General features: G+C 41.8%; 1 protein-coding gene and 1 non-coding gene across 4 annotated transcripts in view; both read right to left on the bottom strand.

Moving 5' to 3' along the window:
- The window catches only part of CTNND2 (catenin delta 2), a 779,068-nt gene that overhangs the window by 306,215 nt on the left and 445,115 nt on the right, over window positions 1–27,738 (bottom strand). The window lies entirely within an intron of this gene.
- LOC137760337 (U6 spliceosomal RNA) lies at window positions 1,313–1,417 on the bottom strand. The gene has a single exon (XR_011073293.1). It is a non-coding gene; the product is annotated as a U6 spliceosomal RNA (small nuclear RNA).

The following is a 27,738-nucleotide window of genomic DNA, read 5'->3' on the forward strand; positions in this document are numbered from 1 at the left end:
TTCCTGGCTTGCAGACGGCAGCCTTCTCACTGCATCCTCACAGGGTGGGGAGAGAGAGAGCTCTGGTGTCTCTTCCTCTTTTACAAAGACACCTGTTCCATCAGACCAGGGCTCTACCTTATGACCTCATTTAACCTAATTGCCTCTTCAAAGGCTCTATCTCCAAATACAGTCACATGCAGGCGGGTTTAGGTTTCAACATATACATTCGGGAAGACACGATTCAGTCCACAGCAATAGGTTAAAGTGTCTACTTGCAATGTTCCTCTCTTACACACTCTGTTACAATCACCAAATGCTTTCAGTTGTGTCCTTTGGGTCTCTTCCTTCCCCCCAGTTTTTCTCTGGAGGTTTCATTCTGCCCTGAATACTCTGTTAACCAGCCCAGTCTCCTCCTCCTGCAGACCCCCACCCCCCTTCAATTGTGTGTCTTCAACTCCCAGGACACAGCAATGAGCAAACAGGAATGGATGTGGGTGGCGCTGGCTGGAGAAAGGTTCACTCCTGACCCAGGTTCGGAGCAGGTGAAACAGCTCTGCGTCACCCAGAGAGTGGTGGCCAACAAGTAACAAGAATATCAGGATTTATCCTCTTTGAAATAGTACCTACCGATTACCACATGTGAAATCCTCAAGATAAATCAGAATTAATGAACGTGTAGCTAGTTGACTGCAAAAAACATTGTATCAAACATTTTATCTCTTTAGCCTTTTAATAGCAGCTCTTTGCTCCTTGGGGCAAATGTTTTCTTCACCTTTCAGAAATAATTACACAAGCCCAGTGAATTCCCAAGGAGATAAGTTCAGTGAGGGAAAGGAAAGGTCATGCATGTTTACATTACTGACTAGAAGAGGTCTGGGTAAGCCACGTGTTAGGAGAAGTTCAGAAAATCCACCAGCTTTTATAAAATGTTCCCTTTAACTGACTGACGTTGTTACCCCATGAAAGGTGTTAGTGCTACTGAAATCATTCAATCATAGGAAACACATCCATGAAGCAACAGGAAACGAATGGCCAATAGCAAACACTTGAAGGAGTGTACAAATAAAGTCAAACCTTGGAGACTGAATCTGTTTTCCTATCGTGTGTATTAGTTTGCAAGAGCCGCCGTAACAAAATACCACAGACTTAAAAAATGAGCATTTGTTTTCCCACAGTTCTAGAGGCTGGAAGTCCAGCCAAGACCTAGGTGTCAGCAGATCTGGCTTCTTCTTCTTCTTCTTCTTTTTAAATTGAGGTAACACTGGTTTATGTACGTTTATGTGTACCTTATAATTTGACTTCTGGTTACACTACAGCATGCTCACCACCAAAAACTACGCAATGCTTCATGAATTTGCAAGGGTACCCTTGCCCAAGGGCCACGCTAATCTCTGTATCCTTCCAATTTTAGTATCTATGCTGCTGAAGCGAACACAGGGTTGGTTTCTTCTGAGGCCCCTCTCCTTGGCTTGTAGATAGACGTCTTCTCTCTGCGTCCTTACACGGCCTTTCTTCTGGGTCTGTGCATCCCTGGTGTTTCATGTTCAAATTTCCTCTTCTTATAAGAACACCGATCCTACTGGATTAGAGCCCACCCTAATGACCTCATTTAAACTTAATCACTTCTCAAAGACCCTATGTCCAAATGCAGTCACATTCTGAGATCCTGGGGGGGTACGTCCTCAAAGCATGAATTTGGGGGGACACAATTCAGCCCATAACATACTGCCTAACAAATATCCAACACTCAGTAGTTTGAAACAATAATCATTCATTCTGCTCACAAATCTAATTGGACAGGGCTCAGCAGGGAAAGGTCATCTCTGCTCCAGGCTGTGTAATGTGGGGAGACTCAGCTGGGGTTGGAGAATCCTCTCTTCAGATGGTTCATGACCACGGCCGACAAGCTGGTGGGGTTGGCTGTGAGCTGGGCACTCAGCATGGGGCGGGGGTTATGGGCTAGGGAGCTCCGTCCCAGCAGCAGCAGCAGTCAACGCTCTTGGATGCTCAAGAGGTGGCAAGTCAAGCCTTCTGTCTGATGTTTCCAACCTTTCTACACCAACACCCAGCGGGGTGACGGGCATGAAGCAGATATTAAACAAATACTGAATTGTTTTTGTTTTTTAATAGACTTTGTTTTTTAGAGAGTTTTAGGTTCATTAGCAAAACTGAGTGGAAGGTACAGAGATTTCCTCTACGACCCCTGCCCCCATCCCTGCATAGCATCTCTGGTTATCAATGTCCCCTCCAGAGTGGCAGCATTTGTTACAAATGTTGAGCCAATGCTGACACATCATAATCACCCAAAGTCCACAGTTTACACCCGGCTTCACTCTTGATGACGTACAACCTATGGGTTTCGACAAATGTATAGTGACATGTACCCACCATTAAAGTATCATACCAAGTAGTTTCAGAGCCCTAAAAATACTGATTTTTAAATCACCAAAGAAGGTATATTAATAGGGAGACTCAAGAGGGTTGGGCATTGGTATACTACTCTCCCTTCTAGAAAGAAATACCTGATGTGGGGAATGTTATGAGCCAGAGAATCATGTGTCCTTTCAAAAAGCACTCTTTTAAAAGCACCTGTTAAAAAGTGGTGGACTGTCATACAGAGTGAAGTAAGTCAGAAAGAGAAAAACAAATATGGTATATTAATGGATATATGTGGAATCTAGAAAAATGGTATAGATGATCTTATTTGCAAAGCAGAAATAGAGACACAGACGTAGAGAAAAAATGTATGGACACCAAGGGGGGAAAGGAGGAGGGTGGGATGAATTGGGAGATTGGGATTGACATATATACACTACTGATACTATGTATAAAATAGATAATTAATGAGAACTGACTGTATAGCTCAGGGAAAACTCTACTCAATGCTCTGTGGTGACCTAAATGGGAAGGAAATCCAAAAAAGAGGGGAGACAGAGATATATATATATATATATATATATATATATATATATATATACTTTGCTGTACAGTACAAACTAGCACAACACTGTAAAGCAACTATACTCCAATAAAAATTAATTAAAAAAATAAAATAGATAAATAATAAGGACCTACTGTATAGCACAGGGAACTCTACTCAATACTCTTTAATGACCTATATGGGAAAAAAAATCTAAGAAAGAGTGGATGTATGTATATGTATAACTGATTCACTTTGCTATACACCTGAAACTAACACGACACTGTAAATCAACTATACTCCAATAAAAGTTATATAAAAAAATGAAAAAAAAATGGTTCTAATAAGCTTCAAGCCCCCACTGTGGTCTTGGTTTATGGAAGACCAGTAGTGACCACCTGAAGCCAGCACTCCCAGGCGCCCACTTTTATGGTATGACTGTTGTGTCTTCCAAGGTGCTAGGAATCAACATTGACTTAGGGCACCCAGGTGGGTGTGACTTAATCTCTTTTTGAATCGGTTAATTGTGATAAAAAGCAGACTTTCATGAGTAGTGGACTTGCATTTAACACTTATAGAACAATGAACCATGAGTAAATGTAATACTGACACATTATTACTTTTTAATTGCTATATAGATTTAACTACAACCTTAACTAACAACAATTAATATCCCTGCTACTGTGCCCTCCAAGTTCTAATATATCTTTGCCACAGAACTTTTACTCGCAACTCAGGAGACTCATGTTAAAACTTGTTGCAATCTAGCATTTTTTTCTCCTCAGATCTTTGTAAGATGAAAGAGTGAAAAATGAAGTCCCTGGAGCCAGCCTAACAAGCTCACCTGATTTAATCTTCAATGGCTAGTCTTAAAATCCTCCAAAAATGTGGTTACCTTTACAATTTTCTTCTTTTTTTCCACAGTCTCTTAGTAATTTCCCACCCGCTGACCTCCTCATCCACTCCTTGGCTATAAATACCCACTATTTCTTGGATTCAGGATTGAGCTCAGGTCTATATTGGGGTCTCCTTGCCCCTGTTGCAATAATTCCTGAATAAAATCTGGTTTTGCCACTTTAACTGCTGTCCAGCTCTGGTTCCCTTTGACAGGCCCCAGTCTAAAAGTTTTCCTGAACAAGGACAGAGGAAGACCAAAGCTCACAGGTACATCTGATGTCTGACTCTTGGTAGATCTCACCTATGCTTATTAACCCTCCCACCTGCCATGTACATCTCCCCTCTGCCCACCCACCGAATTAGGGAGGAATGCCTTCTATTTGGTGAGCAGTTTTGCAGTTACAGACTTCACATATCTGTATCCTCTGAATTTCACATTCCTTTGAAAAAGAAATGACTATTCTTACTAGTATTTCCTTTTGTTGTTCAAGCATGTGGCAGAAGAAAAGAATTAAATTGGGCCTAAAAACAACGACTGAAGTATAAGGTGGCCATTGGTATGTATGGATTAAATCAAAAGACACTATCTTAGAATTCGTTTGTAATGGTTAGAATTGGAAAGTCACATAATGGGTAATAAGTTTTTTAGTCTCTGATTCTGTTACCAAATAAAATCTATATGGCTTGTAATGCTCCTCTAGTATGCTTTTTTTCCTTTGCAATGTATTCTTATGCGTATCATTATTATTTAATTTTTGGATGACTTGTCCATCCTCGAATTTTAGGAAATATTGGAAATATTAGGACATTTAAGAACTTTAGGAGATACTGAAAGGTAGGTGCTTCAGAGCATTAGGGAAGAACACAGCTTACACCCTTTGTGCAATGTAAGCTCACAACCACTTTGGGTTTCAAAAGACAGTTTTTGAAGTGGATACACTAGTCTGACAGCCAGAGTGCATTCACTGGAAGAAGAGACAGAAAAAAAAGACTTTTGGAATGCTAAACAAAAACTTGGCTTTGTAAATCAAACACAAGCCTGGTTTAGAGAAGTTACTGAGAGCCACAGAACCGGGAGGAACACAAGTTGACATCATGCCAGGAAGAGACCAGAACTCTCTCTGGACCAGGACAAAGAGTTCTAGAAAAGACTAAGAGGAGAAAACCGGGAGGATATGGCTGCTAGTGTGAGGTGCTAGACCATACTTTCTGCCCCTTAGGTTTAGGGACCCCAAAAGAGGGGGATTTTCCCCTCTGCCCTCCAGGGAGTAGTAGGCAGGTGGCCACTCTCCAAGGACGGGGCATGACAGCATTAGAACTGGTGCCTTTGAGCAGGGGGGCCTGAGATAAAGCTCCCTCCTCTTGATCCATCCCTCCCCTCCCCTCCCCTCCCAACCTGGGTCCTCAGTAGTTCTTATGAGCCCTGGGGTCTCTCCTGCTGCCCACAGGAATGAAGAAGGTAGCTGGGAACTGAAAGCTGGGGTGTATTTCTGGGAGTGGGAGGGGAGGCAGACCTGTACATATATGTTAAACACAATGTGGTTTTAAAAATCTTTACGAATACACACCATGATGTAAGTGTTAATAAGAGAGCATAGGTGGATGCCGATAAATAATGTGATGCCACATTATAAAGTCAGAGGTAATATTACAAATCAGAGGGGGCAAAGGTGCTGGAAAAATAAGGGCCTTTCCAAAAACTGATATTAATATGAAAAATAAAATAAAATTAGATCCCTACTTCACGCCATACACAACAATAAGTTCAAGATCCATTAGAGAACAAATCTGAAGAATTAAATCTTAAATATTTTAATAAGAAAATAAAGAATGATACTATGAACTTAGCTGAGGGGAGGATTTCTTAGAGATAGGAAGAACAAAATATGAATACATTAAAATTTAAAAGCAAAAAAAAAAAACCCATTAAGAGACATGTCATAAGTTGGGAGAATATATTAGAATCAAGATAACATCAAGAATGTATAAATATCTCCTATTTTTATTAATAATGGCTTTCCTTTACTGAACACCAAGCCCATTTAAGTACTGTACGTGTTGTAATTTATTAAGAACATACAACTCTAACAAGGTAGATAATTGTATTAGTCTCATTTTAAAGATTATAACTACAGACAATCAAGATTAAATTTGTACAAGAGCGCACAATTAGAGGTGTGGGATCTACACCCAGGTAGTAGTCTCATCTAAAAAATACCTTCAGGTGCTGGTTCCAGCACCCTCACTCTTAATCCAATAGTAAAATGGGAAAGGGTGTGAACAGGCAATTCTCAGACAGCTACCAACTCTGAAGATGCTAAACTTCAGGGATAACTGAGGAAATGCAAATTGAAACAACAGACCCATCAAATGGGCAAAGATTTAAAAGGCTGACAATACCAAGAGTTGGCACATATGGGGTGAAACGGGAACTGTTGCTAACTGATAGTGAGAGTGTCAACTGGCACGACCATTTCAGACGACAAATGAAAGGGAGCTCTTAAATTTGAAGATGCACATCCCTCTGGTCCAACAATTTCAATGCCCCACATTTGTCCAAGGACACACATACAAGGACAGTCTTTACTTGCTAAATGTTCACCAAGAAGAGTGTGGAAACCATCTAAATATCTATCAATCAGAGAACAGATAAATACATTGCAGTCTATGCATGCCATGGAATACGACACAGCAGAAAAAAATGCATGAAGTATGTATACATACATTTATGTGGATAAATCTCAACAAGGTTGAGTCAAAAAAAGCAAGGTTTAGGTGGATCCATATATCCATATCTATATCTATGTAGTATGATGTTGTTATGGTTAATTTTATGTGTCAACATGGTACTCAGATATTTGGCTAAACATTATCCCAGATGTTTCTGTGCAGGTATTTTTTTAGATGAGACTAACTTTCAATTCAGCAGACTTTGAGCAAAGCAGATTGCTCTCCATAATCTGGGTGGGCCTCATCAAATCAGCTGAAGGTCTGAAAAGCAAAAGATTGACTTTCTGGGAAGGAGAGGGAATTCTGCCAGCAGACTGCCTTCGGACTCAAATCACAACTCTTCCCTGGGTCTCCAGCTTGATGACCTACCCTGCAGATTTTGGATTTGCCCACACTTCACAATTACATGAGCCAATTCCTGAAATAAATCTCTCTTTATCTATACATCCTGTTGGCTCTGTTTCTTTGGAGAAGCCTGACTCATAGAGATGATGATATAAATGTCACAAATGCACAAAGCAGTTTATGGACACACATAAGTGAATGACATTCCTAGGGCTGTACGGTGATGTCCTGCTTATTTCTCAGTGTAATAAAGAGTGGGCCATACACAACCTTCATGGCACTGCAGAGGATGGTTTAAAATTCCCATTAACATGCAAGAAGTGCTGGGGGACAGACAATTCCGAGAGTTGCATTTCAAGTGAGTTTCATTTTTCAGGAAAGTGAATATGCCTCATTTTCCAGCATGAGACTAAGATGACTTGATTTTCCTCAATTATAATTTAAATCACTGGACCAGTTCTAAAAACGGTACTGAAGTGTTATATCAGAATAAAAACTTCACATCAATCAATTGATACAGTCAGTGCAAATTACCCATTTTCCTGGGCTGTCGTTTGTATTTTTATTTTTATTTTGTAACAGAAAATAATTTACCTGCCAATGTGTATTATACTTTACAATGTGTTTTTTCATTATGAATTAGAGAAAAATATGCTGTGCTGGTTTCTGGACCATGTCAGACATCATTCAGGTATGACACAAATAATTCAATGCATTCTAAGTTATTATGTTACTGTAAGCAAGATTCATGGCTGCAGGCCATTTCTCTTTTTGCATGAAACATTATGCCAATATTTTAAGATGATGTGGCATGGGAACCACCTGCTGTATATTTAAAGCCCTATGAGATCAGAATTCCAAAAGAAACACAAATACTAAGTGACACTGATATATTAAAAATCATCTACAGTCATGCTCTTGTTTTTGTATAGAAACAGCTCATAAAATGTTTTCTAGTGTGCCTTCAAGAAATTTCTTTAAAGATGACTCAGGAAAAAGAATTGCTATTTAATTTTAACACTATGTCAATTATGCAAATAAAATTCTAATTAAAATCCTTGTGATGTAAATCAGTCCTTCTTTGTGTGTTGTACGTGTGTATGTGTGTTAATTATTATACAGGCTGTCAGCCATCAGATACTTATTAAGTTTACATGAACCTATAGAATGGGCTTGGCTGTATACAGCTCTTTTGACATATCTAGTTCTGCCTGCCATAAGCATTGGGCAAATTAATGGTGATAGCCTAATATTTAAGGTACCATGGAGGTAGGCTAATTGATGCTCATTAGGGAAATGAAATATCCTGGAAGGCAGGAAGGGGCTGAGGGGTAAGAACTAACTTTTTTAAAAAGAGTCAGAAACAGTGGATAGGGCAATTTGGACATTATCATATTTCAGGTTGATTATACGCGATTGTACAATGAAAAATATATAAATCTACAGCAACTTCTATGCTGTAAGATATAAGGGTTCCTTGGGGGGTGTTCGGGACATTGTAACTTCAGACGCTGCTAAATGTGGAAACCCCAGCAAAGCAAGTATGTCCATTTCGGTTCCTACTACTTGCCTGGCCCTGTGCTAGGTTCTGGGAACACCACTAAATAAGACACAGACAGGGCTTTAAAGCAGGATGCTTGCCTGGCAGGGACAGTAGCAGTAAGCCAGAAAGTGTAGTACAGAGTGTGTTGGGCTATAAGGGGCACCTCATCCAGGCTGAGAATCAAGGAGAGCTTCCTGGAAGAGATGGCATTTGAGCACAGTTCTAAATGTCACGGTTGTTGACAAAGAGGGGGCAGGAAGGCATTTCACATAGAGAAGCAGCATTGCCTAAAGGCTCCTAAATTAGAGACAGCGGGTTCACTGAGGGGATTGATATCGATCGTCTGTGGGTGTAGCTTAGCGCTGCAGTAGAGGGGTGTTAATAAAAGAGAAGGCTGCAACGAGAAACAGGAATAAGATCATGACTGAGCTTGTTGCCCACCAAACAGAGGATTTTACGTTGAAAATTCTCCTCTTCTATTTGTAAATGAATTTGCAAGGCAGCAATGGCTCTTGGGTGGTAGAGAAGTAACACCTGGTTTCAGGCTCCCAAGTTGCCACCCTCATAGTGTAGGAAGAGAATAGATGGGAAAAGGGCCTGACACCTCCAAAGAGCAAACACTTATTTCAATGATGGATCAGGTAGCGAAGTGGATGGCAAAGCACTTATTTTCACATCCACAACAGCAATCAGCTCAAGACGTCATCTTGTCATGGGTCCCAGGAGACACGGAGGGCTAATTAGGATAACGAAAACCTCCCTGCTTCTCCACTACGTGTGTGCAATTAGTCAAACCATCTATGCCTAAAAAAGTGAATTCTGGGAAACCACACATGGCACATATTTGCTTATAAATCTGACAAGTCTATAATTAGGATTTCGCCACTTCTAAATTCCACTGAGGTTCGAAGAAAATGTTGAAACCTAATCAAACCAGAGGCAGACACGAAGGCACTAAATCTTCTCTACGTTTATGGAAACACCTGGGTTCGAATCCTCATTTCCTAATAGACCAGCCTGATAGACGTGTGCTCTGGAAAAGCTCATCTCAGTATGGGCCTCTTCTCCATGAGGGACCAGAGTTCTTGGTGATTTATCCTTCCCGTTCTCAGCGTCTGCAATTCCCAGGCTGCCTTTACTACTGGATTCCTAGGTGATGAGAAGCCAGGGATGTAAATGAACCTTTATGTTCAGCCTTCTTCCAAGAGACATAAATAATTCAAGTCAGATAGAAAGAATGTTTCTTTTGTGTAGAAAACAAATAATTTTCACTTGTAAATACAGTTTTTTAATACTACAAAAACGTGGACACTCCAGGGAGTATCAGATAAATTAGTCCAACTGAAGAAGAACAAGCCAGAAAGTCTGCAAACTAAAATCCGCGGTGCGGTCAGTGTGGCGATCCTGGAATGAGCAGGCTGTGTTAGGACTCAGGATGCTGGACTCCACTCCCCTTTTGTTATTTCACTAGATGAAAAGCGCCCGAATCCAAATCGTGTGACAGACATGAGACCCATACCGGGCAGAGCAGAAGCTTCTCGGTGTCTCATGGCCCACCTCTAATTTCAGCCACTTCTGCCGGGGATGTTTCTCTGTGAGTTCAGATGACACAGGAGTATCTGCCATGGTCTTGTACTTTCTGCCTGGGGCCATTACCAAAACCCTGGCAGCCCCCTTGGCTCCAAGTAAGCACAGCCCAGAAGCGCAGGGAAGTTAATGACCGCAGGCAACCCACAACCAATGAAAGCTGGTGGATAAACAGCCCACCGCCCTGGACCACTAGGGGAAGCATTCATCTGCTTCCTAGAATTCAACCCCTCACTCAGCGCCAAAGGCAGTGACCTTGATGGTCAATGCTTAGGTTATTTTCCCTCCTTCCCTGACTCACTCTCCCACTTGCGTCCAAGTCTTTGTCTCAGGTGTGGCTCTTAGGGGTCCCAACTTTGGCCAGCGCTAGAGAAGAGAGATCACCAAACTGGTTTGAATCGCCAGGTTGCCTGGTGAAAGCAGGGTGGTCAGAGGGGAGAAGGAGGACAAGTCCGGCTGAGGTACCAGCAGGAGGGGAGCCTGCCGGTGGGGAGGTGAGCCGCGGGCCTGTGCGGTAATGAGATGCCGAGATGCTGGCCTGAAGGCGGTCAGGAGTCACCTGGCCTGAGCATCCATCCAGAATTCTAAGAATCCTGCTGTTTCCCAAGCAGCTGAGCCGTCAGCTGACCTCACTTCCGCTGGGACACAGTGCCCAGACCACTACTGGTTTCGCCACTTTTTTCCTGCAACCTTTGCTAAGAAATACATTTTGCTTGGCAGCCAGAGCTTATGTACATGTACACACGTACATAGGCATATTTATATTTATTAGATATTCACTGGGTATATAAATGAACAAAAAGGTCATGAAACTTTATGCCTACTATACATGATGAAATCTGACCTCCTCCATTCTGTCATATTCTCTCTTTCTCTCTGACTCTTGTTTTACAAAATTGATTTCAAAACCCTTACCTATCAGTTGCAACCTGCAGCTTAAAAATCATTCGTCTAGACCAGTCTTCCTAGGAGCTTGAAGATACCATCCGTGCTCTTTGTGCCTTGCTTTTATTACTTGGTAAAAGTAAGAAATAATGAAGAGGAGATGATCCGATGACAGAAGTCCTTTCTGTCTTTCAAAGAATTTTACGTGTCGATGTCAGATTCATAATAAAGTATCAGATTATACAGTCCATATTCCATTAATTTTAGTAGTTAACAGAAGACACAGTTTAAATGGAAAAACTATGTGTTGTGTTATATTTTTTTCCAGAAAATACATTTGCTAAGATGTTGTATATCCTTTCAGCAATATCATACTTTTAGATACAGAATTAGGATATAAAGTCATAAAATAGTTGCAACGATATAGCTTTAATTTAATTTCTTTATCTCTGATATATTCTAGGCTTTTAAAAAAAATCATCAGTTCTGCTTCTTACACCATTCTTCTTGCTCTGTTGCCCTAAAAGTGACCATGTGCCTTTATAGTTAATGGTCCCCTCCGTCTAGCTAGAGACAACCTGCCAGTCTCAGCCCGGATGCTCCCCCTTGCCCGGAAGCCTCCCTAGCCTGACCTCCTCCTTGGCCGTGTCCCCACGTCACTGTCTGCACACCTCTAGTCTCATCAGATCCTGGGGCTGTCATCTGTTTACGTGGCTCTGAGTGTCTGAAGAACGGAACCTGTGTTATTCTTAGCATCCGGAACACCTCACACAGTACCTGACACAACGCAGGGGACCATCAGATGTCCGTGACAGGAATAAAATATATCCTGTCTGTTACCTTTTCACTCAGATGCTCCTAGGTGCCCATATCCTGACCTCGGGCTCTGATGCCATCTCTCAAAGGGAGAGCAACTACTTAGTAGCACAATGAAAACATTCTACACATTCTAATGCATATGGCATCTGGCATCTTCTTTATCAAACTGGATTCGGTCAAAAGAACACCAGTTGAGCCCTGGGAAAGTTATTCATAGCCCACTCACAAGAGAGCAACCCCTCGCTCTCCAAAGAGTGCATGATGAGGACAGACTCATTCTCCTGCAGATCAGGTTCTGAGGTGCGCTTCTGTATTAATCAGAATCCTTTGGTTGCAAGTGACAACAGCACAAGAGGAAAAAAACAACACGCAAGCAAACAACAACAGTGGCTCCCCAGGCCAGGGGACTTTATCATCGGGCTTCAGTAACCTCCAAGAGAGCAGGCTCCAAAGGAGCCTCAGGGCCCCTCTCCCCCAGGTCCCCATCGCTGCTTCTCTCCAAAGGCTGCCCCTCATCTCTTCTAAGGACTCCCCTGCTTCCGGCTCCTCACTTTTCACCAGCAGAGATAAATGCACATCAGCCTTTCTGGTCCCAAGTCCAGAATTTCCAGGGAAGGGCTGCCATGGCTCCGCCTGGGTGAGGTGCTGAATCGTGGCGCTTCACTGTCAGCAGGGGGGAGGCCCTGATTGGTCGCCACTGGAACAAGTCGCCATCCTCCCGCAGCCTCAGAAAACGGCTGCTCCCCTGGCAACCACGTGGATGGAGCACAGAGATACACCTTTTCCAGAAGAGAGGGAGCTATTATTCTGGACACAGAAACTGATGAGTGTCTACTGCACACTCCTGGAGTGTATCTCCATTTTCACATGGTTTTACAATATTCATTTGTAGCACTTTCCCCTACTCGTGAGCAAAGATCCACTCTCTTACTGCCTAAGTCTCTTGAAGTAATTCAAATTTCCATCTCATCCCTTAAACCAGATTTTAAGCTATATGAGAACCAAAGTAGCTTTTTAATTTTGTTTAGAACTGCCTGTGAGGTACCTAACAGGATGCTCTGGCCCAAGAAGAGCTCCATTAACCACACGTGACTATGTCTTTCTTCTCAGCACTTTGGATTTGCTGCTCACGTAGTCAATGATAGTGCATTCCACACCCACCTTCAGTTTCCACAATAAAGATGATGACTTGTCTTGGACCATTTCTACTTCCACCATGTCTTTATTCCTTCAAATAATCACTTTTATTTTGAGTTACATTTTATCCATACATACATGACCTCATATGAATAAACACCCCTAATTTCATGATGTCAGATGAACAAATGATCCTGAATGCAACCAGAATTGACCTTCAGAGAGGGCTTTTTAAAAACTATAAAAGGATCATATAAAAGGATACGTTCCATTGAGAACATCTGTTTTACCCAACATTGGTCTTTCTACGTAATCTCTGACGTCATCCCTCATGCTCAGACCCCTCTTCCACATGAAAAGAGATGAATGAAAATCTGAGTCTTTTTAAAAGACTCTTATGGGTTTAACAAAAAGTAACCTCAGTTGTTACTTTAACTTATTAAAGTAAAGCAGGATACGCTGGGCCCCAAATATGGGATGTGTGATGGCAGCTGGTTTTATGTGGTTTAATGGTGCTGTCGATTGGAGCAGAGTCCCAGGGAATTAACATTTCACCTACCTTAGGGTCCTGACAGACGAAGTTAAGCTACTGGAGAGAGAGAAGTTGGATACTTAGCAGAGAAGCTAAGACAGAGGCATCAAGTATGAGCCATCTTCAGGGAATGACGTGTTTAATGGCTGGTGTCAGGTTCTTCTCTGACATCACGGGGTCGTTGCTTCTGCCCCGGGTTCCCCCTGAGTGGTATTCCTCCACCCGGTGTGTGATGTCAACTGAAGGCAAATGGCTTCTTCCCACAAATCTGTTTCCCCTCTGGACTTCCCTTTCTCAATTCTTCTTCAGCAATACCAGGTTTTCCCATTATCCTAGGCTAGAAATTCTGGAGTAAATTTCAATTGCCCTCTCCCTGTTTACGTTCAGTCTCCAAATACCATCATGATTTCCTCCATGGGTTTCTCGTATTCATTGGTCCCTGTTTTATCCCTTTCCTGTGGGTGAATCTGATCATCTCCTGAGTTCCCCGTGCCAGTGCCCACCACTTCCAATCCATTACACAATTACTTCCAGATTAGTCTTCCGAAAATACAGCCTTGCGCATGCCAATTACCTGCGCAAAGCCCTCAATGCTTTCCCATGGCCTTTAGGGAAACAATTAAAGAAAAAAAATCTGGTCCTCTACTACCTGGCTCCAACCTACTTCTCCAGATCAATCTCTGGAATTCCCTTGTGGCTACTGTCAAACTAGTCTATTCATTTTTCTCCAAACATGTCTCTAGTTTTACAACTTGTTAGTTCCCCCAACCCCCCCAAATACCTGATAACTTGCAACAAAAATTATTTGAATGCCTGGTACAGAATAAGCAGTTGATGAGTGTCTGTGGAATGAATGAAAGCATCTGTACGTAATACATAGACAAAACTTTTATTTTCTGATGATTGGCAAAATTTTACCTTAATCCCACGTTTCTTCTTCAGGATTTCATTACAATTTTTACTTGATATACCAACCAGATATATAAAATGTTCCTAAATTACAAAAAAATGCACACCCTTGACCCATCCACTTCCCCCCCACCCCGACTCTGCTCCTCCTTTTGAGTTTCCATCGGTCGTTCTGGCAGTTATGTATCTATCCAGTAGTTGTCAAAACTAGAACCTCAGAATTGTCCTCAGTTCCAACCTCTCCTACTCACCATTTAAGAGTTACCTGCATTGCAAGATAACAACAAAACAACAATTGCAAAACCTTACATTTATTGAGGGTTTACTAAATGTTATGGGTTCAGCTGTATCCCCCCAAATTCATCCGTTGAAGTCCTAACCCCCAGTACTTCAGAATGCGTCTTTATTAGGCACAATTAGTTAATCTGAGGTCATCCTGCAGTAAGGTGGATGGAGTCCACCTAATCCAGTATGATTGGCTAGAGTCCTCGTAACAAGGGGCCATCCGGGCACAGATGTGCACACATGGAGAACGCCACGTGCAGTTTGGAGTTTCCTGAAGCTACTAGAGGATCCTCCCTTAGCGCCTTCAGAAGGACCGTGACTTTGCCAACACCTTGATCTCAGACTTCCAGCTTCCAGAACTGGGAGACAGTCAATTTCTATCATGGAAGCCCCTCAGTTTGTGGCACTTTGCTATGGCAGCCCTAGTAAACTAATACGCTGAGTTCCAGCCAATGTGCTGGGAGGCTTTTCAGACTGACAGTTATTTAATGCTCATAGTAGCCAGGGGGTCACCTACAGTTAGGGGTTCACACCACCATTACCCCATTTTACAGCTAGAAACAAATGCTTAGAAAAATTAAGTACTGAGGCCGTCTCCCGGATATAAATAGCAGAGCAAACCAAAGCATCTGTGATTCCAAAACTCAAGCTCATATCCACTCTACTCTTGGCCCCTGGAGGACCTCTTCCGACACCTTCCCAGGCTGGGACAAGGTCACACAGGTGGCACTCACACAGCTTCAGTTCTCTACACTATAGAGTTTCCACTTAAGATATTCCTTCAGGTAGGTGCTGCATGGAAATAGAAACTTGAATAAAATAATTCATTTTATTTTAGACAAGCCCACGTTCACTGAAAGGTCCCAAAGGCAACTTTATCTTTATCTAATTTATCAGATGTATTATTTAAACTGAAATGAATCATAAACAAACCAAACATGATGGCTGTACATTTTTTACTGTTTCTTTTATGAGGCAAACACGCTATTGCTAAAAGAAATTAAAATGGTAGCATCACGCTGTGCACAAATAAGGAAAATTAAATTCTGAACACATTTCAAAATTTATATTTGGTCTTAATATGGAGTGTGTGAATGAATGAAAAAGCAACCAACAACCCAAACATTTGCGCGCTATTTCAAAGAGAGGAATGATGTAAACTACTAAATATAGAACATAACTGCCTTTTCTTTAAGCATTAAACACTACTCAAAGAAATGTGTAGTTTGTTTTTTGTTTGTTTGTTTTAAATATCCCAGGGGAGAGTTGCGAGTTTTTCTGTAAAATTCTCTTTGAGGGAAAGCAGTCCTCACACCAGTACAGACCGGGGCTAATCTAGAGGGGCAGTTCTCAAAATCCGGTCCAGGAACCCCATTCTGGGACTCTATAAGACTACTGTCAGATTGCCACTAAGATTTTATTTGTACTTTCAACTTTGTTGACATTTCCACTGAAGCTGCAGAAGCAACGGTGGGTAAAATTGCTGGTACCTTCCTTTGCAGCATTCAAGCCAGTGACATCAAACTGTTCTTGTAGCTGTTATATTCTTTGTTGTCACATACTCACAGTGAAAAAAAAAGCCAGTTCCAATTAAGACTGTCCTTGACATAGCAGTAAAAATTGATTAATTTTATTAAATCTTGACCCTTGATTGCACTTCTGTTTAATATTCTGGGTGATAAAGTGGAAAATACAAATAAAGCTCTTCTGCTTTAAAATGGTTTTCTCCTGGAGAAACATATTTGTGTGTTGAGTTGTGAAATGAATTGGCTGCTCTTTGCGTGGGACACTAATTTTACGTGAAAGAAAGACTGACAGACGAGCTACAGTTACTCAGACTTGGGTTTGTGCAGGCATTTTCTTATGGACCACAATGACAAGGAGCTTCCCTCTTCAAGGAAAGTTACTGACAGTCTTCAAAGATTCATGAAAACATTAGAATGTGGGAAAACCTGGACCAGCCACCTTGAATTTAAACATTTCCCAGTACTTAAAGACATTCTCATGAGATTGTTGGTAATGCTAACGAATACAACTTGAAAAAATATATCATTTAATAAAATGTATCAACATGTAGAATATCTTCATAATCAGCAACATATGCCAACATCATTAAGGGCAAGAGATCCATTCAACACATTCATGATCCATTCAAGATAGAGCAATGGATTTTAAGTAACACAGTCCAAAAATTTCATTGCTATATTTGAAAATTCCTTATTTCTACTAAATTAAGGGACTACAACTTATAGAGTTTTGGTGTAGTATCAAAGAAGATCCACAATTATCTAAAAAGCCACGAAAATAATCCTTCCTTTTCCAATTACATATCTATGTGAGGCCAGATTTTCTTCCCATATTTCAAACAAAATATATCACAACAGACTAAACAAAGAAGCAGGCATGAGAACATAGCTACCTTCTATTAAGCCAGACAGTAGAATATATAAAATAGATAATAAGGACCTACTGTAGAGCACAGGGAACTCTACTCAACACTCTGCAATAACCTATATGGGAAAAGAAGCTGAAAAAGAATAGGTACAGGTATATGTATAACTGAATCACTTTGCTGTAAACCTGAAACTAACACAACATTGTAAATCAACTACACTCCAATATAAAATTTTAAAAGTCAATAGACTGAATTTTGGGGGGTCGTAATATTACCCCAATTTGGCTTCTTCCTCTTTGGTCAGGGAGGTCCCTTCATAAGCCCTAGAAAACTTCACAGGGAATGATTTGAAACTCAAGGATGGAATGCTTCTGAAAGACTCACATAAATTGTAAAACCCTAGAAAACTAGTCATTGCTTCATTAAATTATTATAAGAATACCAGCAGAAAAGAAAAAAAAAAAGGCCAGAAAGTAGAGAGATTTTCAAAAATAAAAAAGAGGGAAGACCTTCAAGATGGCAGAGGAGTAAGATGTGGAGATCATCTTCCTCCCCACAAATACATCAAAAATACATCTACATGTGGAACAACTCCTACAGAACACCTACTGAATGCTAGCAGAAGACCTCAAACTGCCCAAAAGGCAAGAAACTCCCCACATACCTGGCCATGTGGCTGACAGGGTCTTGGTACTCTGGCCAGATGTCAGGCCTGAGCCTCTCAGGTGGGAGAGCCAAGTTCAGGACATTGGACCACCAGAGACCTCCCGGCCCCACGTAATATCAACAGATGAGAGCTCTCCCAGAGATCTCCGTCTCAACGCTAAGACCCAGCTCCACTCAACAACCAGCAAGCTACAGTGCTGGACATCCCATGCCAAAAAACTAGCAAGACAAGAACACAACCCCACCCATTAGCAGAGAGGCTGCCTAAAATCATACTAAGTTCACAGACATCCCAAAACACACCACCGGACGTGGTCCTGCCCACCAGAAAGACAAGATCCAGCCTCATCCACCAGGACACAGGCACCAGCCCCCTCCACAGGAAGCCTACACAACCCACTGAACCAACCTTACCCACTGAGGGCAGACACCAAAAACAACAGGAACTACGAACCTGCAGCCTGCAAAAAGGAGACCCCAAACACAGTAAGTTAAGAAAAATGAGAAGACAGAGAAATACGCAGCAGATGAAGGAGCAAGGTAAAAACCCACCAGATCAAACAAAGGAAGAGGAAATAGGCAGTCTACCTGCAAAAGAATTCAGAGTAATGATAGTAAAGATGATCCAAAATCTTGGAAATAGAATGGAGAAAATACAAGAAATGTTTAACAAGGACCTAGAAGAACTAAAGAGCAAACAAAAAATGATGAACACCATAATAAATGAAACTGAAAATTCTCTAAAAGGAATCAATAGCAGAATAACTGAGGCAGAAGAACGGATAAGTGACCTGGAAGATAAAATAGTGGAAATAACTACCACAGAGCAGAAAAAAGAAAAAAGAATAGAAAGAATTGAAGACACTCTCAGAGACCTCTGGGACAACATTAAATGCACCAACATTCGAATTATAGGGGTCCCAGAAGAAGAAGACAAAAAGAAAGGGTATGAGAAAGTATTTGAAGAGATTATAGTTGAAAACTTCCCTAACATGGGAAAGGAAGTAGTTAATCAAGTCCAGGAAGTGCAGAGGGTCTCATACAGGATAAATCCAAGGAGAAACACACCAAGACACATATTAAACTATCAAAAATTAAATACAAAGAAAAAATATTAAAAGCAGCAAGGGAAAAGAAACAAATAACATACAAGGGACTCCCCATAAGGTTAATAGCTGATCTTTCAGCAGAAACTCTGCAAGCCAGAAGGGAGTGGTGGGACATATTTAAAGTGATGAAAGGGGAAAACCTACAACCAAGATTACTCTACCCAGCAAGGATCTCATTCAGATTCAATGGAGAAATTAAAACCCTTACAGATAAGCAAAAGCTAAGAGAATTCAGCATCCCCAAACCAGCTTTACAACAAATGTTAAAGGAACTTCTCTAGGCAGGAAACACAAGAGAAGGAAAAGACCTACAAAAATAAACCCAAAACAATTAAAATGGTAATAGGAACATACATATCGATAATTACCTTCAATGTAAATGGATTAAATGCTCCAACCAAAAGACATAGACTGGCTGAATGGATACAAAAACGAGACCCGTATATATGCTGTCTACAAGAGACCCACTTCAGACCTAGGGACACATACAGACTGAAAGTGAGGGGATGGAATAAGATATTCCATGCAAATGGAAATCAAACGAAAGCTGGAGTAGCAATTCTCATATCAGACAAAAATAGACTTTAAAATAAAGACTATTACAAGAGACAAAGAAGGACACTACATAATGATCAAGGGATCCATCTAAGAAGAAAATATAACAATTGTAAATATTTATGCACCCAACATAGGAGCACCTCAATACATAAGGCAAATACTAATAGCCATAAAAGGGGAAATTGACAGCAACACAGTAATAGTAGGGAACTTTAATACTCACTTTTATGAATGGACAGATCATCCAAAATGAAAATAAATAAGGAAACACAAGCTTTAAATGATACATTAAACAAGATGGACTTAATTGATATTTATAGGACATTCTATCCAAAAACAACAGAATACACTTTCTTCTCAAGTGCTCATGGAACATTCTCCAGGACAGACCATATCTTGGGTCACAAATCAAGCCTTGGTAAATTTAAGAAAATTGAAATAGTATCAAGTATCTTTTCCGACCACAACGCTATGAGACTAGATATCAATTACAGGAAAAATACTGTAAAAAACACAAGCACATGGAGGGTAAACAACATGTTACTGAATAACCAAGAGATCACTGAAGAAATCAAAGAGGAAATCAAAAGATACATACAAACAAATGACAATGAAAACACGACGACCCAAAACCTATGGGATGCAGCAAAAGCAGTTCTAAGAGGGAAGTTTATAGAAATACAATCATACCTCAATAAACAAGAAAAATCTCAAATAAACAACCTAACCTTAAACCTAAAGCAATTAGAGAAAGAAGAGCAAAAAAAACCCCAAAGTTAGCAGAAGGAAAGAAATCATAAAGATCAGATCAGAAATAAATTAAAGAGAAACAAAGATCAACAGCAAAGATCAATAAAACCAAAAGCTGGTTCTTTGAGAAGATAAACAAAATTGATAAACCATTAGCCAAACTCATCAAGAAAAAAAGGGAGAAGACGCAAATCAATAGAATTAGAAATGAAAAAGGAGAAGTAGCAACTGACACTGCAGAAATACAAAGGATCATGAGAGACTACCACAAGCAACTCTATGCCAATAAAATGGACAACCTGGAAGAAATGGACAAATTCTTAGAAAAGCACAACCTTCCGAGACTGAACCAGGAAGAAATAGAAAATACAAACAGACCAATCACAAGCACTTAAATTGAAACTGAGATTAAAAATCTTCCAACAAAAAAAAGCCCAGGACCAGATGGCTTCATAGGCGAATTCTATCAAATATTTAGAGAAGAGCTAACACCGATCCTTCTCAAACTCTTCCAAAATATAGCAGAGGGAGGAACATTCCCAAACTCATCTACGAGGCCAACATCACCCTGATACCAAAACCAGACAAAGATGTCACAAAAAAAGAAAACTACAGGCCAATATCACTGATGAACATAGATGCAAAAATCCTCAACAAAATACTAGCAAACAGAATCCAGCAGCACATTAAAAGGATCATACACCATGATCAAGTGGGGTTTATCCCAGGAATGCAAGGATTCTTCAATGTACACAGATCAATCAATGTGATACACCATATTAACAAATTGAAGGAGAAAAACCATATGATAATCTCAATAGATGCAGAAAAAGTTTTCGACAAAATTCAACACCCATTTATGATAAAAACCCTCCAGAAAGTAGGCATAGAGGGAACTTACCTCAACACAAGAAAGGCCATATATGACAAACCACAGCCAACATCATTCTCAATGGTGAAAAACTGAATCCATTTCCACTAAGATCAGGAACAAGACAAGGTTGCCCACTCTCACCACTATTTTTCAACATAGTTTTGGAAGGTTTAACCACAGCAATCAGAGAAGAAAAAGAAATAAAAGGAATCCAAATCAGAAAAGAAGTAAAACTGTCACTGTTTGTAGATGACATGATACTCTACATAGAGAATCCTAAAGATGCTAGCAGAAAACTACTAGAGCTAATCAATGAATTTGGTAAAGTGTCAGGATACAAAAGTAATGCACAGAAATCTCCTGCATTCCTATACACTAATGATGAAAAACCTGAAAGAGAAATTAAGGAAACACTCCCATTTACCACTGCAACAAAAAGAATAAAATACCTAGGAATAAACTTACCTAAGGAGACAAAAGACCTGTATGCAGAAAGCTATAAGACACTGATGAAAGATATCAAAGATGACAGAAACAGATGGAGAGATATACCATGTTCTTGGATTGGAAGAATCAACATTGTGAAAATGACTATACTACCCAAAGCAATCTGCAGATTCAATGCAATCCCTATCAAACTACCAGTGGCATGAACATGTTGAACTCCATATTTAAACATTTCCATGTTTCGTATCTGGCACAGTAAATATTAATAGACATAATTCACATAGACAAAAGCTCTTTGAACTTTTCTGTATGTTTTAAGCCTGTAGAAGAGGGTTTGAGAACCACTGTCCCAAAGGATTTGGGTGGGAGGAGTGGGGACGATGAAAAAACAGGCTAAAGTATGCATGAGTCTGGATTTTATTCCAAGATGCAGAAATGTATTTCACCTCCCATCATCAAACAAATTTCCAAGCATCACATTTTTAGTTACTTTCAGCTCAAAATGCACAGTGACAATTGAGACAAAATGAAAACACCATCCATCCTAATGTTTAAATCCCAATTAGCACCTTATACCCTGGACAAGTTGGCTGACAAAGGACTTTGGTGCCAAGCACAGCCTTACAAAGTTGCCTTTCTTTCCATCTGCCCAAGGAAGTTGCACTTCTAAGTGAGTAACTTTTACATAAGGCACTAAGCCACTGAAACTGCATCCCGTCATCAAAGCTTCATGCCTTACCAAAAGCACGACAATTTTAAAATTATAACAAAATGCTTAGGAAATAAATGGTTGTCTCTTGTTTCCTAACTAGATGCTAAAGCTTGGAAAGAGCAGACAAATCCCAATAGAGCAGCGTCCCACAAAACACCTGACAGTCCTCCAGACTGTCAGAAGGGTAAAATTCCTTTTCTCCTGAACTCTTTATACTTCACTTTGAAAACGTCTGAGTAATTGGATTATCTCTCATTTCATTATGTCTCTCATCACGCTAGTTCTATGAATTCTATGATCTTGTTTCTGGTGATTTTATCTATAAACGTTCCTTATGGGAATTTTTTAAAAAATATTTATTTATTTGGCTGTGTCGGGTCTTAGTTGTGGCACACGGCATCTTCGTTGCGGCGCGCGGGCTTTCTCTCTAGTTGTGGCACGCGAGCTCAGTAGTTGTGGCGTGTGGGTTTAGTTGCCCCGCAGCATGTGGGATCTCACTTCCCTGACCAGGGATCAAACCCACGTTCCCTGCATTGGAAGGCGGGTTCTTAAGCACTGGACCACCAGGGAAGTCTCCCTCTTAGGGGAAATTTTTAAATTGCTTCTGCCAGGCCGGTTTGCACAGTCGGTATAAAAATATGTTTCAGGGCACAGGCTATAATGATGAAGCCAAACTCCACCATATACATCTGAGTGATGCTGAACAAATTACCCATGTGTCTATGGCTCAGCTTGCTCAGCTACGATATGGGGTTAGTAATAGTACTTCAGAGAGTTTGGTGAGAATTAAAATGAGTTCTATTTGGTGAACACTTCAGAACAGTGTCTGATGTGTGGTGGCCACTTATTATAATATAGCTGATAAATCTGTTTACTTGGGTCATCTTTCTATTACCAGCATGCAGAAGCTCTTGTGGTACAAATGGAAAAATGCTCCCTCTGGATATGAGTTAAGGGTCTCTTTAGTGGATTATGTTATTAGAGAATAAAATGATATATTGCATCTCCATCAGGTCTAAGTCAACTCTTCAGGTTGTCTTTCTCTTTGCTTCTTTTCTCATCTTTAGTATCTGTTTTGTTTACCTACCAGTTCGTAGGGTTTTGATTGACTGTTCTGTGCTGTTTTGTCTAAATTTAGATGTTCGACTTGTGAAGGTTTAACTACCACTTGTGTATTTATCATACACAAGCACACGCCAAGCTCTTTTCATACCTTTTATCTCAACAAGCTGAGACCTCAACACAGTCACTTCCATTTCACAGTTGAAGAAAGTGAGGCTCAGCACAGGAAGGGTCCCGCCCAAGGTCACAAAACTCAAAGTAGCCGAGGCGAGACGGAACTCGAACTTTTTGGCTCCCAATTCCACACTCGCCAAGGACACACATTTGTTGGGATGATACTCCGGAAGAGCTACAGTCTTTCCTGTTGTCACATCTCACGGTCCCCATGCAGGTGTTTCTACTCTACACACTCATCATCTCGAGAGAAACTTCTTGAGAAGCTATCACAGCCTACCAGCAGGGTCTGTGGGTTCTCCAGGGTAGAAACACCTGTAAGGGCCATACTGTTGTGTGGCCCTGAGATGGGTCTGATCCCTCGCTGAGGGCACTTCCAGACTAAGGCCACTGAGGAAGACAACTGCAAAGCCTTGACCGTCAGAATGCCAGGGGGCCTTGGCCAGCCATGAAAAGACCTTGGCATCTGCAGATAGCTTGGGTCCTTAAGTAGTCATGGGGCTGGTGAGGGAGATTCAGCAAGGGTAGGTGTCTCATTACTCTGATGCATCATGTAAAAACAGTGGCCTTTATGTTTTGCTGATTGATGGGAATAAAACATACATGTGAAAACATTACACATGATGCTTTCAAAAGAAATAATCAGCTTTCCTGGTTGCTGTCATTCAGTTGTTCACTTCTAAGTTTGATCATCTTAAATGCTATGGAGTCTGTGGTCTCTGGGGGAGCACAGGCCCCCGTTCAGGAGGGATCTCAATTCCCTATGCCCATGGCATCATAAATCCTGTGGATAACACTGAGATTCCTTGCATGGGGAAAATAGACAAGATTCCCTGCTCTTGTGAGAAGAGAGTAGGATGGTGGTCCTGGAGAAGGGAATGTGGGTGGGAACTCCACCAAAAGGCAGGGTAGGTGTAGGAAGCACAAGGCTACATCATATCTGGGGAGACAAGTGGAGGAAACTATTCTGTCTGGTGGCCCTCTGGTCCTTGGTCATCACCGGCAACCTCAGAGATGCGCACTGTCATATTTTCATGATCCCCTGGGTCCAGTCAGTCTCCCCACCTGCTCCATCCCTGCTGGACGTTTCCAGTGTTGAGGACCAGGCTAGGAGCTCCACTGACTACAGAACCCCCTAGTCGTCCACAGCCCCCTCCAGCCCAGAAGTTTCCAGATTTAGCAAATAAACATATAGGAGGCTCAATTAAACTTGAATTTCAGACAAACAACAAGTTTGTAGTGTAAGTATGTTCCATGCAATTTTCGACATAGTTATACTAAAATGTGTCTGTTTATCTGAAATTTAAACTTAACTGGACGTCCTGTCTTTTAGCTGGCCGCCCCCAGCCCCACCCCACTACCTGCTCAGCCCCTCCTCCTCCTCCTTGAAGCGGCCCTGCCCTCTCCATCCCATCCCCTGAAGGGAACAGGTTTCTGGAAATGGGGAGCAGGCAGGGACGCTGTCCTCAGACAACATGGGGCTGCAGCACAATCTTCCCCTGGGATTACAGATAACGGCGGGGGAGGAAGATAAAACAGAGCTAAACAGTAACTAGTATCTTAGTATATGATCCTCCCACACGTTCCTTATCTAGGGTCCAGAAAACAGGAAGCAGCTTTGATCCTCTCAAGCAGAGTAGCTGAAATGAACTAGGAGGTAAAGTAGATTCACAGAGTAGATTACAAAGCCTGTGGTTCCAAGACTATGGGCTGAGGGGTGAACCACAGAGGGTCTGTATCACCACTGGAAAAATGTAATACAAACAACCAGGAATGGCTTGTTTTTAAAGGACTTCCTCAAACTTTATGCTCTTTCCCCTATTTGGCTCCTTTCCAAGACACCAAAAAATATAAAATGATGTATTTTTTTTCCTCTGAAGATTCATCACTGAGAGAGAAGAAATCACATTTCTAGCTCCTCACTCTCCACTCTGCACCACAATGAAGGACAGTCTGCAGGCAGGCAGGGAGTGAGTTAAAACACTTTTGTTTCAATCCTAAAGTGTGCGTTTTTACATTAAAATCACATACCTCGTGTCCATTACAAACACTGGAAGCTCTACCTGGTCCTGCCCCTCCTACCCCAGGAAAGAAGAAAATATTCCATTCTTTGCAAACTCAATTGCCCTAGATTTTCCTATCATCTCTCCTGAGAAAATGATACTTCTCCTGGAACAAGAAGACCTTTACTGTCCCGTTATGTTCTATCCTGCGTTGCTTTCAACCTGAATAACTGAGTGTGTCCTCAGGAAAATGGGCAAATCAGAGGAGGGCAGGGACAGTCCTTAGAAAGAACAGGAGCAGCCGGGAGCCAGATCCTTGGAGCGCTTGTAGCTGGGACCGGCGTGGGAATTAGATCGTTGTCGAATCAGAAACCTACACTAAATTCGCTTTCTTAGGCTTGTGCCTCTGGCTTTTGCTTTGTCATTAATCGGTCTCTGCTCCCTGTGGTTTCTGGATAAAATTCTTTCCCCCAAGGTTGACCTGTCTCATTTGTTCTAAGAAGGATGAAGGGATGGAGGGCTGTATTTCTCTCTGCAGTGCTCTCCTAGCAGCTGGGTATGACCGTCACCCCCGATCAGAAGGAAGGCCATTGGCATAGGGAAAGGTCAAGGGAGATGGAGGCGGTGCTGTTTGTACAGAGCCTTCCCCCATCTGGAGATGGTTGTTCTCACCCTGGGATCCTCTGGGCTGAAATCTCGGAGGTGTGCGTGCTGGTTTTCACATCCACTCCTGTGCTAATTATTTATATGGGGTCGTGGGAGAGAGAAAGGAATAGTGCATACCTTTCTTGCATCAGGGGCGAGGCTGGAGGCCCACAGCAAATCCCATAAACACTGAATGTGAGAAGAACTGAGCTCACCAGCCTCGGGATGACTTAGAGACAGGCAGAAAAAAACAAAGCCTCCCCAATTTCTCTGATGATACTTCCCTTGCTCTCTACTAACACTTAACGGAGAGGAAACCATGCTGAAGAGTTACGTGTGATTACAAAGGCGGCCTCTGGTCCCCAGCTCTGCCAAGCTGCCTGGGACCACTGATAGCAGCGGGGTGAAATCCACCTCCTGGCAAAGGGAGGAGGTGAAAATGCCTGGCATATGATGCCTGTATCCTGAGGCATCCCCTGGCAGGTTTCACAAATGCAGAGGGAAGTCACGGAGGCTACTGCAGCTGCCCTTTCTCCTCCAGAGACCCCTGTCCCTCCCCTTTAAGGGTTGAGGGGTCCGGGAGGAAAGGTTAAGGATGCCAGGAAGGCTTTTAATAAAGAATGTGATTGATTTAGATGGGCAGGTGGTGGTGAAGTCAAGAACATGCTTCTCTTGTGCACACCTGAGAGCCCAGTAGGGTTGGTCCAGTGAGAAGGGTGGGGCGTGTCCAAGGCAGAGGGATGCCCATGGGAAGGGCTTAAGGTGGAAATGAGACTGGCCCATTGAAGGCACGGAAAGAAGGCCTCCCAGGCTGATTCACGATGTACAGGATGAAGGGGGATGGGACACGTGGATGAGATGAGATCCAGGCAGGCTGGACCAGGCACAGTCTTAGGGGGTATTTTGTTGACGACTTCAGACCTTGATCTTAAATGCCATGGGAAGACACTGAAGGATTTGCACTGGGGAGGGAGGGAAGCTGATTTCCATAACTGCAAAATAAATATTCCGTCTGCTGTGAGAAGAATGGGTTAGAAGGCAGTAAGACAAGAAGTGGGAAGAAGCTAGTTAGGAGGCTGGTCCACAGTGGTCCAGGCAGGAGACGATGCCAGCTCAGGGCAAGGACACGCAGGTGCTGCTGAAGATGACTGAATGGATTTGTGCTAAAGTCGGAGGGTAGCCTTGGGCAAATGGTTGTTCTCGATAAACATCTGTTATGTGAATTAAAGAATGGGCTCTTGGCCTCATCCTTTCCTTCTTTTACTCATCCTGTTCCTAGATTTCTATTTCTAAAATAAAGTCTGATAGCACTCTGCCTGCAAGATATTACCCACATTTCTGAAAATGGTAACTTCTAAAACCTCAATATCCTCTTCCAACCTGTGTGTCTTTCTTTCCCATCACAGGATCAAGGCACCGTCAATTATCAGCACTCCTTAAATGGACCCCTTGCCGCCATCACTGATCATCCTTCTCATTCCACGTCTGCCAGGTTCGCATTCCCCTACCTCTTTGCCTCCAAATCCTACTCGTCCTTCAAAGCTCCGTGGGCCTAGTCTGTAGCCTTTCTAATTCCCCAGTGTGGGGTCATCAATCTTTCTCCTCTTTTCTCCACCAGCATATTTTCTCAAGAATATATAAACCAAGTAAGTAAGGCACTGGAACTGATCCCATACGGTTAGTATGATAACGCACAATATATGGTTATCAAACTATCTCTCTCTTTTTTCTGCCTACAGTTTTCTTGGCAACAGATCATAAGCCGGATGCTT

This window comes from Eschrichtius robustus, chromosome 2, assembly GCF_028021215.1.
Source record: "Eschrichtius robustus isolate mEscRob2 chromosome 2, mEscRob2.pri, whole genome shotgun sequence".
Taxonomy (NCBI): domain Eukaryota; kingdom Metazoa; phylum Chordata; class Mammalia; order Artiodactyla; family Eschrichtiidae; genus Eschrichtius; species Eschrichtius robustus.